Raw genomic sequence first — 13093 nt, 5'->3', positions numbered from 1 at the left:
GACGGAATGTTGCACAATGGCAAAACATTCACCCCCAGTCACAGATCTGCATTTAATCCATCGTTATTTTGCTCACCAAGCCACCCCAGTTCAGACATGGCCATATGCAAATCAGTCTTGACCCTGTGCCTCATGGGAACAGTCCATCCCGAACTGCCAAGCCCTACCTTCCCTGGACCGGAATCAAGCATCCTAGGACCAGTTTCTGGCTATCAGCCGTCTTCAGCCAGGATAGCTTGACTCCAGTGGCTTAGTGAGCACAGGACCCACGTCTGGGCATACCTTTCCCACATAGGGTGAACAGCAAAACACACAAGATGATGGACGGAATGTTGCACAATGGCAAAACATTCACCCCCAGTCACAGATCCGGGTTTAGTCCATCGTTATTTTGCTCACCAAGCCACCCAGTTCAGACATGCCCATAAGCAAATCAGTCTTGACCCTGTGCCTCATGGGAACAGTCGAGCCCGAACTGCCAAGCCATATCTTCCCTGGACCGGAATCAAGCATCCTAGGAGCGGTTTCTTGCTATCAGCCGTCTTCAGCCAGGATAGCTTGACTCCAGTGGCTTAGTGAGCACAGGACCCACGTCTGGGCATACCTTTCCCACATAGGGTGAACAGCAAAACACACAAGATGATGGACGGAATGTTGCACAATGGCAAAACATTCACCCCCAGTCACAGATCCGGGTTTAATCCATCGTTATTTTGCTCACCAAGCCACCCGAGTTCAGACATGGCCATATGCAAATCAGTCTTGACCCTGTGCTTCATGGGAACAGTCCAGCCCGAACTGCCAAGCCATATCTTCCCTGGACCGTAATCGAGCATCCTAGGACCGGTTTCTGGCTATCAGCCGTCTTTAGCCAGGATAGCTTGACTCCAGTGGCTTAGTGAGCACGGGACCCATGTCTGGGCATACCCTTCCCACATAGGGTGACCAGCAAAACAATCAAGATGATGGACGGAATGTTGCACAATGGCAAAACATTCACCCCCAGTCACAGAGCTGGGTATAATCCATGGTTATTTTGCTCACCAAGCCACCCCAGTTCAGACATGGCCATATGCAAATCAGTCTTCGCCCTGTGCCTCGTGGGAATAGTCCAGCCTGAACTGCCAAGCCATATCTTCCCTGGACCAGAATCAAGCATCCTAGGACCGGTTTCTGGCTATCAGCCGTCTTCAGCCAGGATAGATTGACTGCAGTGGCTTAGTGAGCACGGGACCCACGTCTGGGCATACCCTTCCCACATAGGGTGAACAGCAAACACACAAGATGATGGACGGAATGTTGCACAATGGCAAAACATTCACCCCAGTCACAGATCTGGGTATAATCCATCGCTATTTTGCTCACCAAGCCACCCCAGTTCAGACATGGCCATATGCAAATCAGTCTTGACCCTGTGCCTCATGGGAACAGTCCAGCCCGAACTGCCAAGCCATATCTTTCCTGGACCGGAATCAAGCATCCTAGGACCGGTTTCTGGCTATCAGCCGTCTTCAGCCAGGATAGCTTGACTCCAGTTGCTTAGTGAGCACGGGACCCACGTCTGGGCATAAAAACACACAAGATGATGGACGGAATGTTGCACAATTGCAAAACATTCAGCCCCAGTCACAGATACAGGTTTAATCCATCGTTATTTTGCTCACCGAGCCACCCCAGTTCAGACATGGCCATATGCAAATCAGTCTTGACCCTGTGCCTCATGGAAACAGTCCAGCTTCAAATGCTAAGCCATATCTTCCCTGGACTGGAATCAAGCATCCTAGGACCGGTTTCTGGCTATTAGCCGTCTTCAGCCAGGATAGCTTGACTCCTGTGGCTTAGTGAGCACGGGACCCACGTCTGGGCATACCCTTCCCACATAGGGTGAACAGCAAAACACACAAGATGATGGACGGAATGTTGCACAATGGCAAAACATTCACCCCAGTCATAGATCCGGGTTTAATCCATCGTTATTTTGCTCACCAAGCCACCCCAGTTCAGACATGGCCATATGCAAATCAGTCTTGACCCTGTGCTTCATGGGAACAGTCCAGGCCGAACTGCCAAGCCATATCTTCCCTGGACCGGAATCAAGCGTCCTAGGACCGGTTTCTGGCTATCAGCCGTCTTTAGTCAGGATAGCTTGACTCCAGTGGCTTAGTGAGCACGGGACCCATGTCTGGGCATACCCTTCCCACATAGGGTGAACAGCAAAACAATCAAGATGATGGACGGAATGTTGCACAATGGCAAAACATTCACCCCCAGTCACAGATCTGGGTTTAATCCATCGTTATTTTGCTCACCAAGCCACCCCAGTTCAGACATGGCCATATGCAAATCAGTCTTGACCCTGTTCCTCATGGGAACAGTCCAGCCTGAACTGCCAAGCCATATCTTCCCTGGACCAGAATCAAGCATCCTAGGACCGGTTTCTGGCTATCAGCCGTCTTCAGCCAGGATAGATTGACTGCAGTGGCTTAGTGAGCACGGGACCCACGTCTGGGCATACCCTTCCCACATAGGGTGAACAGCAAAACACACAAGATTATGGACGGAATGTTGCACAATGGCAACACATTCACCCCCAGTCACAGACCTGGGTATAATCCATTGATATTTTGCTCACCAAGCCACCCCAGTTCAGACATGGCCATATGCAAATCAGTCTTGACCCTGTGCTTCATGGGAACCATCCAGCCCGAACTGCCAAGCCATATCTTCCCTGGACCAGAATCAAGCATCCTAGGACCAGTTTCTGGCTATCAGCCGTCTTCAGCCAGGATAGATTGACTGCAGTGGCTTAGTGAGCACGGGACCCACGTCTGGGCATACCCTTCCCACATTGGTTGAACAGCAAAACACACAAGATGATGGACGGAATGTTGCACAATGGCAAAACATTCACCCCCAGTCACAGATCTGGGTATAATCCATCGTTATTTTGCTCACCAAGCCACCCCAGTTCAGACATGGCCATATGCAAATCAGTCTTCGCCCTGTGCCTCATGGGAATAGTCCAGCCTGAACTGACAAGCCATATCTTCCCTGGACCAGAATCAAGCATCCTAGGACCGGTTTCTGGCTATCAGCCGTCTTCAGCCAGGATAGATTGACTGCAGTGGCTTAGTGAGCACGGGACCCACGTCTGGGCATACCCTTCCCACATAGGGTGAACAGCAAACACACAAGATGATGGACGGAATGTTGCACAATGGCAAAACATTCACCCCAGTCACAGATCAGGGTATAATCCATCGCTATTTTGCTCACCAAGCCACCCCAGTTCAGACATGGCCATATGCAAATCAGTCTTGACCCTGTGCCTCATGGGAACAGTCCAGCCCGAACTGCCAAGCCATATCTTTCCTGGACCGGAATCAAGCATCCTAGGACCGGTTTCTGGCTATTAGCCGTCTTCAGCCAGGATAGCTTGACTCCAGTGGCTTAGTGAGCACGGGACCCACGTCTGGGCATAAAAACACACAAGATGATGGACGGAATGTCCAGGCCGAACTGCCAAGCCATATCTTCCCTGGACCGGAATCAAGCGTCCTAGGACCGGTTTCTGGCTATCAGCCGTCTTTAGCCAGGATAGCTTGACTCCAGTGGCTTAGTGAGCACGGGACCCATGTCTGGGCATACCCTTCCCACATAGGGTGAACAGCAAAACAATCAAGATGATGGACGGAATGTTGCACAATGGCAAAACATTCACCCCCAGTCACAGACCTGGGTATAATCCATTGATATTTTGCTCACCAAGCCACCCCAGTTCAGACATGGCCATATGCAAATCAGTCTTGACCCTGTGCTTCATGGGAACCATCCAGCCCGAACTGCCAAGCCATATCTTCCCTGGACCAGAATCAAGCATCCTAGGACCGGTTTCTGGCTACCAGACGTCTTCAGCCAGGATAGCTTGATTCCAGTGGCTTAGTGAGCACGGGACCCACGTCTGGGCATACCCTTCCCACATAGGGTGAACAGCAAACACACAAGATGATGGACGGAATGTTGCACAATGGCAAAACATTCACCCCCAGTCACAGATCTGCATTTAATCCATCGTTATTTTGCTCACCAAGCCACCCCAGTTCAGACATGGCCATATGCAAATCAGTCTTGACCCTGTGCCTCATGGGAACAGTCCAGCCCGAACTGCCAAGCCATATCTTCCCTGGACCGGAATCAAGCATCCTAGGACCAGTTTCTGGCTATCAGCCGTCTTCAGCCAGGATAGCTTGACTCCAGTTGCTTAGTGAGCACGGGACCCACGTCTGGGCATAAAAACACACAAGATGATGGATGGAATGTTGCACAATTGCAAAACATTCAGCCCCAGTCACAGATACAGGTTTAATCCATCGTTATTTTGCTCACCGAGCCACCCCAGTTCAGACATGGCCATATGCAAATCAGTCTTGACCCTGTGCCTCATGGAAACAGTCCAGCTTCAAATGCTAAGCCATATCTTCCCTGGACTGGAATCAAGCATCCTAGGACCGGTTTCTGGCTATTAGCCGTCTTCAGCCAGGATAGCTTGACTCCAGTGGCTTAGTGAGCACGGGACCCACGTCTGGGCATACCCTTCCCACATAGGGTGATCAGCAAAACACACAAGATGATGGACGGAATGTTGCACAATGGCAAAACATTCACCCCAGTCATAGATCCGGGTTTAATCCATCGTTATTTTGCTCACCAAGCCACCCCAGTTCAGACATGGCCATATGCAAATCAGTCTTGACCCTGTGCTTCATGGGAACAGTCCAGGCCGAACTGCCAAGCCATATCTTCCCTGGACCGGAATCAAGCGTCCTAGGACCGGTTTCTGGCTATCAGCCGTCTTTAGCCAGGATAGCTTGACTCCAGTGGCTTAGTGAGCACGGGACCCATGTCTGGGCATACCCTTCCCACATAGGGTGAACAGCAAAACAATCAAGATGATGGACGGAATGTTGCACAATGGCAAAACATTCACCCCCAGTCACAGATCTGGGTTTAATCCATCGTTATTTTGCTCACCAAGCCACCCCAGTTCAGACATGGCCATATGCAAATCAGTCTTGACCCTGTTCCTCATGGGAACAGTCCAGCCTGAACTGCCAAGCCATATCTTCCCTGGACCAGAATCAAGCATCCTAGGACCGGTTTCTGGCTATCAGCCGTCTTCAGCCAGGATAGATTGACTGCAGTGGCTTAGTGAGCACGGGACCCACGTCTGGGCATACCCTTCCCACATAGGGTGAACAGCAAAACACACAAGATTATGGACGGAATGTTGCACAATGGCAACACATTCACCCCCAGTCACAGACCTGGGTATAATCCATTGATATTTTGCTCACCAAGCCACCCCAGTTCAGACATGGCCATATGCAAATCAGTCTTGACCCTGTGCTTCATGGGAACCATCCAGCCCGAACTGCCAAGCCATATCTTCCCTGGACCAGAATCAAGCATCCTAGGACCAGTTTCTGGCTATCAGCCGTCTTCAGCCAGGATAGATTGACTGCAGTGGCTTAGTGAGCACGGGACCCACGTCTGGGCATACCCTTCCCACATTGGTTGAACAGCAAAACACACAAGATGATGGACGGAATGTTGCACAATGGCAAAACATTCACCCCCAGTCACAGATCTGGGTATAATCCATCGTTATTTTGCTCACCAAGCCACCCCAGTTCAGACATGGCCATATGCAAATCAGTCTTCGCCCTGTGCCTCATGGGAATAGTCCAGCCTGAACTGACAAGCCATATCTTCCCTGGACCAGAATCAAGCATCCTAGGACCGGTTTCTGGCTATCAGCCGTCTTCAGCCAGGATAGATTGACTGCAGTGGCTTAGTGAGCACGGGACCCACGTCTGGGCATACCCTTCCCACATAGGGTGAACAGCAAACACACAAGATGATGGACGGAATGTTGCACAATGGCAAAACATTCACCCCAGTCACAGATCAGGGTATAATCCATCGCTATTTTGCTCACCAAGCCACCCCAGTTCAGACATGGCCATATGCAAATCAGTCTTGACCCTGTGCCTCATGGGAACAGTCCAGCCCGAACTGCCAAGCCATATCTTTCCTGGACCGGAATCAAGCATCCTAGGACCGGTTTCTGGCTATCAGCCGTCTTCAGCCAGGATAGCTTGACTCCAGTTGCTTAGTGAGCACGGGACCCACGTCTGGGCATAAAAACACACAAGATGATGGACGGAATGTTGCACAATTGCAAAACATTCAGCCCCAGTCACAGATACAGGTTTAATCCATCGTTATTTTGCTCACCGAGCCACCCCAGTTCAGACATGGCCATATGCAAATCAGTCTTGACCCTGTGCCTCATGGAAACAGTCCAGCTTCAAATGCTAAGCCATATCTTCCCTGGACTGGAATCAAGCATCCTAGGACCGGTTTCTGGCTATTAGCCGTCTTCAGCCAGGATAGCTTGACTCCTGTGGCTTAGTGAGCACGGGACCCACGTCTGGGCATACCCTTCCCACATAGGGTGAACAGCAAAACACACAAGATGATGGACGGAATGTTGCACAATGGCAAAACATTCACCCCAGTCATAGATCCGGGTTTAATCCATCGTTATTTTGCTCACCAAGCCACCCCAGTTCAGACATGGCCATATGCAAATCAGTCTTGACCCTGTGCTTCATGGGAACAGTCCAGGCCGAACTGCCAAGCCATATCTTCCCTGGACCGGAATCAAGCGTCCTAGGACCGGTTTCTGGCTATCAGCCGTCTTTAGTCAGGATAGCTTGACTCCAGTGGCTTAGTGAGCACGGGACCCATGTCTGGGCATACCCTTCCCACATAGGGTGAACAGCAAAACAATCAAGATGATGGACGGAATGTTGCACAATGGCAAAACATTCACCCCCAGTCACAGATCTGGGTTTAATCCATCGTTATTTTGCTCACCAAGCCACCCCAGTTCAGACATGGCCATATGCAAATCAGTCTTGACCCTGTTCCTCATGGGAACAGTCCAGCCTGAACTGCCAAGCCATATCTTCCCTGGACCAGAATCAAGCATCCTAGGACCGGTTTCTGGCTATCAGCCGTCTTCAGCCAGGATAGATTGACTGCAGTGGCTTAGTGAGCACGGGACCCACGTCTGGGCATACCCTTCCCACATAGGGTGAACAGCAAAACACACAAGATTATGGACGGAATGTTGCACAATGGCAACACATTCACCCCCAGTCACAGACCTGGGTATAATCCATTGATATTTTGCTCACCAAGCCACCCCAGTTCAGACATGGCCATATGCAAATCAGTCTTGACCCTGTGCTTCATGGGAACCATCCAGCCCGAACTGCCAAGCCATATCTTCCCTGGACCAGAATCAAGCATCCTAGGACCAGTTTCTGGCTATCAGCCGTCTTCAGCCAGGATAGATTGACTGCAGTGGCTTAGTGAGCACGGGACCCACGTCTGGGCATACCCTTCCCACATTGGTTGAACAGCAAAACACACAAGATGATGGACGGAATGTTGCACAATGGCAAAACATTCACCCCCAGTCACAGATCTGGGTATAATCCATCGTTATTTTGCTCACCAAGCCACCCCAGTTCAGACATGGCCATATGCAAATCAGTCTTCGCCCTGTGCCTCATGGGAATAGTCCAGCCTGAACTGACAAGCCATATCTTCCCTGGACCAGAATCAAGCATCCTAGGACCGGTTTCTGGCTATCAGCCGTCTTCAGCCAGGATAGATTGACTGCAGTGGCTTAGTGAGCACGGGACCCACGTCTGGGCATACCCTTCCCACATAGGGTGAACAGCAAACACACAAGATGATGGACGGAATGTTGCACAATGGCAAAACATTCACCCCAGTCACAGATCAGGGTATAATCCATCGCTATTTTGCTCACCAAGCCACCCCAGTTCAGACATGGCCATATGCAAATCAGTCTTGACCCTGTGCCTCATGGGAACAGTCCAGCCCGAACTGCCAAGCCATATCTTTCCTGGACCGGAATCAAGCATCCTAGGACCGGTTTCTGGCTATTAGCCGTCTTCAGCCAGGATAGCTTGACTCCAGTGGCTTAGTGAGCACGGGACCCACGTCTGGGCATAAAAACACACAAGATGATGGACGGAATGTCCAGGCCGAACTGCCAAGCCATATCTTCCCTGGACCGGAATCAAGCGTCCTAGGACCGGTTTCTGGCTATCAGCCGTCTTTAGCCAGGATAGCTTGACTCCAGTGGCTTAGTGAGCACGGGACCCATGTCTGGGCATACCCTTCCCACATAGGGTGAACAGCAAAACAATCAAGATGATGGACGGAATGTTGCACAATGGCAAAACATTCACCCCCAGTCACAGACCTGGGTATAATCCATTGATATTTTGCTCACCAAGCCACCCCAGTTCAGACATGGCCATATGCAAATCAGTCTTGACCCTGTGCTTCATGGGAACCATCCAGCCCGAACTGCCAAGCCATATCTTCCCTGGACCAGAATCAAGCATCCTAGGACCGGTTTCTGGCTACCAGACGTCTTCAGCCAGGATAGCTTGATTCCAGTGGCTTAGTGAGCACGGGACCCACGTCTGGGCATACCCTTCCCACATAGGGTGAACAGCAAACACACAAGATGATGGACGGAATGTTGCACAATGGCAAAACATTCACCCCCAGTCACAGATCTGCATTTAATCCATCGTTATTTTGCTCACCAAGCCACCCCAGTTCAGACATGGCCATATGCAAATCAGTCTTGACCCTGTGCCTCATGGGAACAGTCCAGCCCGAACTGCCAAGCCATATCTTCCCTGGACCGGAATCAAGCATCCTAGGACCAGTTTCTGGCTATCAGCCGTCTTCAGCCAGGATAGCTTGACTCCAGTTGCTTAGTGAGCACGGGACCCACGTCTGGGCATAAAAACACACAAGATGATGGATGGAATGTTGCACAATTGCAAAACATTCAGCCCCAGTCACAGATACAGGTTTAATCCATCGTTATTTTGCTCACCGAGCCACCCCAGTTCAGACATGGCCATATGCAAATCAGTCTTGACCCTGTGCCTCATGGAAACAGTCCAGCTTCAAATGCTAAGCCATATCTTCCCTGGACTGGAATCAAGCATCCTAGGACCGGTTTCTGGCTATTAGCCGTCTTCAGCCAGGATAGCTTGACTCCAGTGGCTTAGTGAGCACGGGACCCACGTCTGGGCATACCCTTCCCACATAGGGTGATCAGCAAAACACACAAGATGATGGACGGAATGTTGCACAATGGCAAAACATTCACCCCAGTCATAGATCCGGGTTTAATCCATCGTTATTTTGCTCACCAAGCCACCCCAGTTCAGACATGGCCATATGCAAATCAGTCTTGACCCTGTGCTTCATGGGAACAGTCCAGGCCGAACTGCCAAGCCATATCTTCCCTGGACCGGAATCAAGCGTCCTAGGACCGGTTTCTGGCTATCAGCCGTCTTTAGCCAGGATAGCTTGACTCCAGTGGCTTAGTGAGCACGGGACCCATGTCTGGGCATACCCTTCCCACATAGGGTGAACAGCAAAACAATCAAGATGATGGACGGAATGTTGCACAATGGCAAAACATTCACCCCCAGTCACAGATCTGGGTTTAATCCATCGTTATTTTGCTCACCAAGCCACCCCAGTTCAGACATGGCCATATGCAAATCAGTCTTGACCCTGTTCCTCATGGGAACAGTCCAGCCTGAACTGCCAAGCCATATCTTCCCTGGACCAGAATCAAGCATCCTAGGACCGGTTTCTGGCTATCAGCCGTCTTCAGCCAGGATAGATTGACTGCAGTGGCTTAGTGAGCACGGGACCCACGTCTGGGCATACCCTTCCCACATAGGGTGAACAGCAAAACACACAAGATTATGGACGGAATGTTGCACAATGGCAACACATTCACCCCCAGTCACAGACCTGGGTATAATCCATTGATATTTTGCTCACCAAGCCACCCCAGTTCAGACATGGCCATATGCAAATCAGTCTTGACCCTGTGCTTCATGGGAACCATCCAGCCCGAACTGCCAAGCCATATCTTCCCTGGACCAGAATCAAGCATCCTAGGACCAGTTTCTGGCTATCAGCCGTCTTCAGCCAGGATAGATTGACTGCAGTGGCTTAGTGAGCACGGGACCCACGTCTGGGCATACCCTTCCCACATTGGTTGAACAGCAAAACACACAAGATGATGGACGGAATGTTGCACAATGGCAAAACATTCACCCCCAGTCACAGATCTGGGTATAATCCATCGTTATTTTGCTCACCAAGCCACCCCAGTTCAGACATGGCCATATGCAAATCAGTCTTCGCCCTGTGCCTCATGGGAATAGTCCAGCCTGAACTGACAAGCCATATCTTCCCTGGACCAGAATCAAGCATCCTAGGACCGGTTTCTGGCTATCAGCCGTCTTCAGCCAGGATAGATTGACTGCAGTGGCTTAGTGAGCACGGGACCCACGTCTGGGCATACCCTTCCCACATAGGGTGAACAGCAAACACACAAGATGATGGACGGAATGTTGCACAATGGCAAAACATTCACCCCAGTCACAGATCAGGGTATAATCCATCGCTATTTTGCTCACCAAGCCACCCCAGTTCAGACATGGCCATATGCAAATCAGTCTTGACCCTGTGCCTCATGGGAACAGTCCAGCCCGAACTGCCAAGCCATATCTTTCCTGGACCGGAATCAAGCATCCTAGGACCGGTTTCTGGCTATTAGCCGTCTTCAGCCAGGATAGCTTGACTCCAGTGGCTTAGTGAGCACGGGACCCACGTCTGGGCATAAAAACACACAAGATGATGGACGGAATGTCCAGGCCGAACTGCCAAGCCATATCTTCCCTGGACCGGAATCAAGCGTCCTAGGACCGGTTTCTGGCTATCAGCCGTCTTTAGCCAGGATAGCTTGACTCCAGTGGCTTAGTGAGCACGGGACCCATGTCTGGGCATACCCTTCCCACATAGGGTGAACAGCAAAACAATCAAGATGATGGACGGAATGTTGCACAATGGCAAAACATTCACCCCCAGTCACAGACCTGGGTATAATCCATTGATATTTTGCTCACCAAGCCACCCCAGTTCAGACATGGCCATATGCAAATCAGTCTTGACCCTGTGCTTCATGGGAACCATCCAGCCCGAACTGCCAAGCCATATCTTCCCTGGACCAGAATCAAGCATCCTAGGACCGGTTTCTGGCTACCAGACGTCTTCAGCCAGGATAGCTTGATTCCAGTGGCTTAGTGAGCACGGGACCCACGTCTGGGCATACCCTTCCCACATAGGGTGAACAGCAAATACACAAGATGATGGACGGAATGTTGCACAATGGCAAAACATTCACCCCCAGTCACAGATCTGCATTTAATCCATCGTTATTTTGCTCACCAAGCCACCCCAGTTCAGACATGGCCATATGCAAATCAGTCTTGACCCTGTGCCTCATGGGAACAGTCCAGCCCGAACTGCCAAGCCATATCTTCCCTGGACCGGAATCAAGCATCCTAGGACCAGTTTCTGGCTATCAGCCGTCTTCAGCCAGGATAGCTTGACTCCAGTTGCTTAGTGTGCACGGGACCCACGTCTGGGCATAAAAACACACAAGATGATGGATGGAATGTTGCACAATTGCAAAACATTCAGCCCCAGTCACAGATACAGGTTTAATCCATCGTTATTTTGCTCACCGAGCCACCCCAGTTCAGACATGGCCATATGCAAATCAGTCTTGACCCTGTGCCTCATGGAAACAGTCCAGCTTCAAATGCTAAGCCATATCTTCCCTGGACTGGAATCAAGCATCCTAGGACCGGTTTCTGGCTATTAGCCGTCTTCAGCCAGGATAGCTTGACTCCAGTGGCTTAGTGAGCACGGGACCCACGTCTGGGCATACCCTTCCCACATAGGGTGATCAGCAAAACACACAAGATGATGGACGGAATGTTGCACAATGGCAAAACATTCACCCCAGTCATAGATCCGGGTTTAATCCATCGTTATTTTGCTCACCAAGCCACCCCAGTTCAGACATGGCCATATGCAAATCAGTCTTGACCCTGTGCTTCATGGGAACAGTCCAGGCCGAACTGCCAAGCCATATCTTCCCTGGACCGGAATCAAGCGTCCTAGGACCGGTTTCTGGCTATCAGCCGTCTTTAGCCAGGATAGCTTGACTCCAGTGGCTTAGTGAGCACGGGACCCATGTCTGGGCATACCCTTCCCACATAGGGTGAACAGCAAAACAATCAAGATGATGGACGGAATGTTGCACAATGGCAAAACATTCACCCCCAGTCACAGATCTGGGTTTAATCCATCGTTATTTTGCTCACCAAGCCACCCCAGTTCAGACATGGCCATATGCAAATCAGTCTTGACCCTGTTCCTCATGGGAACAGTCCAGCCTGAACTGCCAAGCCATATCTTCCCTGGACCAGAATCAAGCATCCTAGGACCGGTTTCTGGCTATCAGCCGTCTTCAGCCAGGATAGATTGACTGCAGTGGCTTAGTGAGCACGGGACCCACGTCTGGGCATACCCTTCCCACATAGGGTGAACAGCAAAACACACAAGATTATGGACGGAATGTTGCACAATGGCAACACATTCACCCCCAGTCACAGACCTGGGTATAATCCATTGATATTTTGCTCACCAAGCCACCCCAGTTCAGACATGGCCATATGCAAATCAGTCTTGACCCTGTGCTTCATGGGAACCATCCAGCCCGAACTGCCAAGCCATATCTTCCCTGGACCAGAATCAAGCATCCTAGGACCGGTTTCTGGCTACCAGACGTCTTCAGCCAGGATAGCTTGATTCCAGTGGCTTAGTGAGCACGGGACCCACGTCTGGGCATACCCTTCCCACATAGGGTGAAAAGCAAAACACACAAGATGATGGACGGAATGTTGCACAATGGCAAAACATTCACCCCCAGTCACAGATCTGCATTTAATCCATCGTTATTTTGCTCACCAAGCCACCCCAGTTCAGACATGGCCATATGCAAATCAGTCTTGACCCTGTGCCTCATGGG

The 13093-nt window shown here is 50.8% G+C and overlaps 1 protein-coding gene across 1 annotated transcript in view; it reads left to right on the top strand.

Annotated features, from left to right (window-relative positions):
* The window catches only part of TMEM67 (transmembrane protein 67), a 989409-nt gene that overhangs the window by 812846 nt on the left and 163470 nt on the right, over window positions 1–13093 (top strand). The window lies entirely within an intron of this gene.

This window comes from Lissotriton helveticus, chromosome 4_1 (assembly GCF_964261635.1).
Source record: "Lissotriton helveticus chromosome 4_1, aLisHel1.1, whole genome shotgun sequence".
NCBI classification, from domain to species: Eukaryota; Metazoa; Chordata; class Amphibia; order Caudata; family Salamandridae; genus Lissotriton; species Lissotriton helveticus.
The sequence above is the reverse complement of the archived record's forward strand: the minus strand, read 5'-3'. Positions and strand labels throughout refer to the sequence as shown.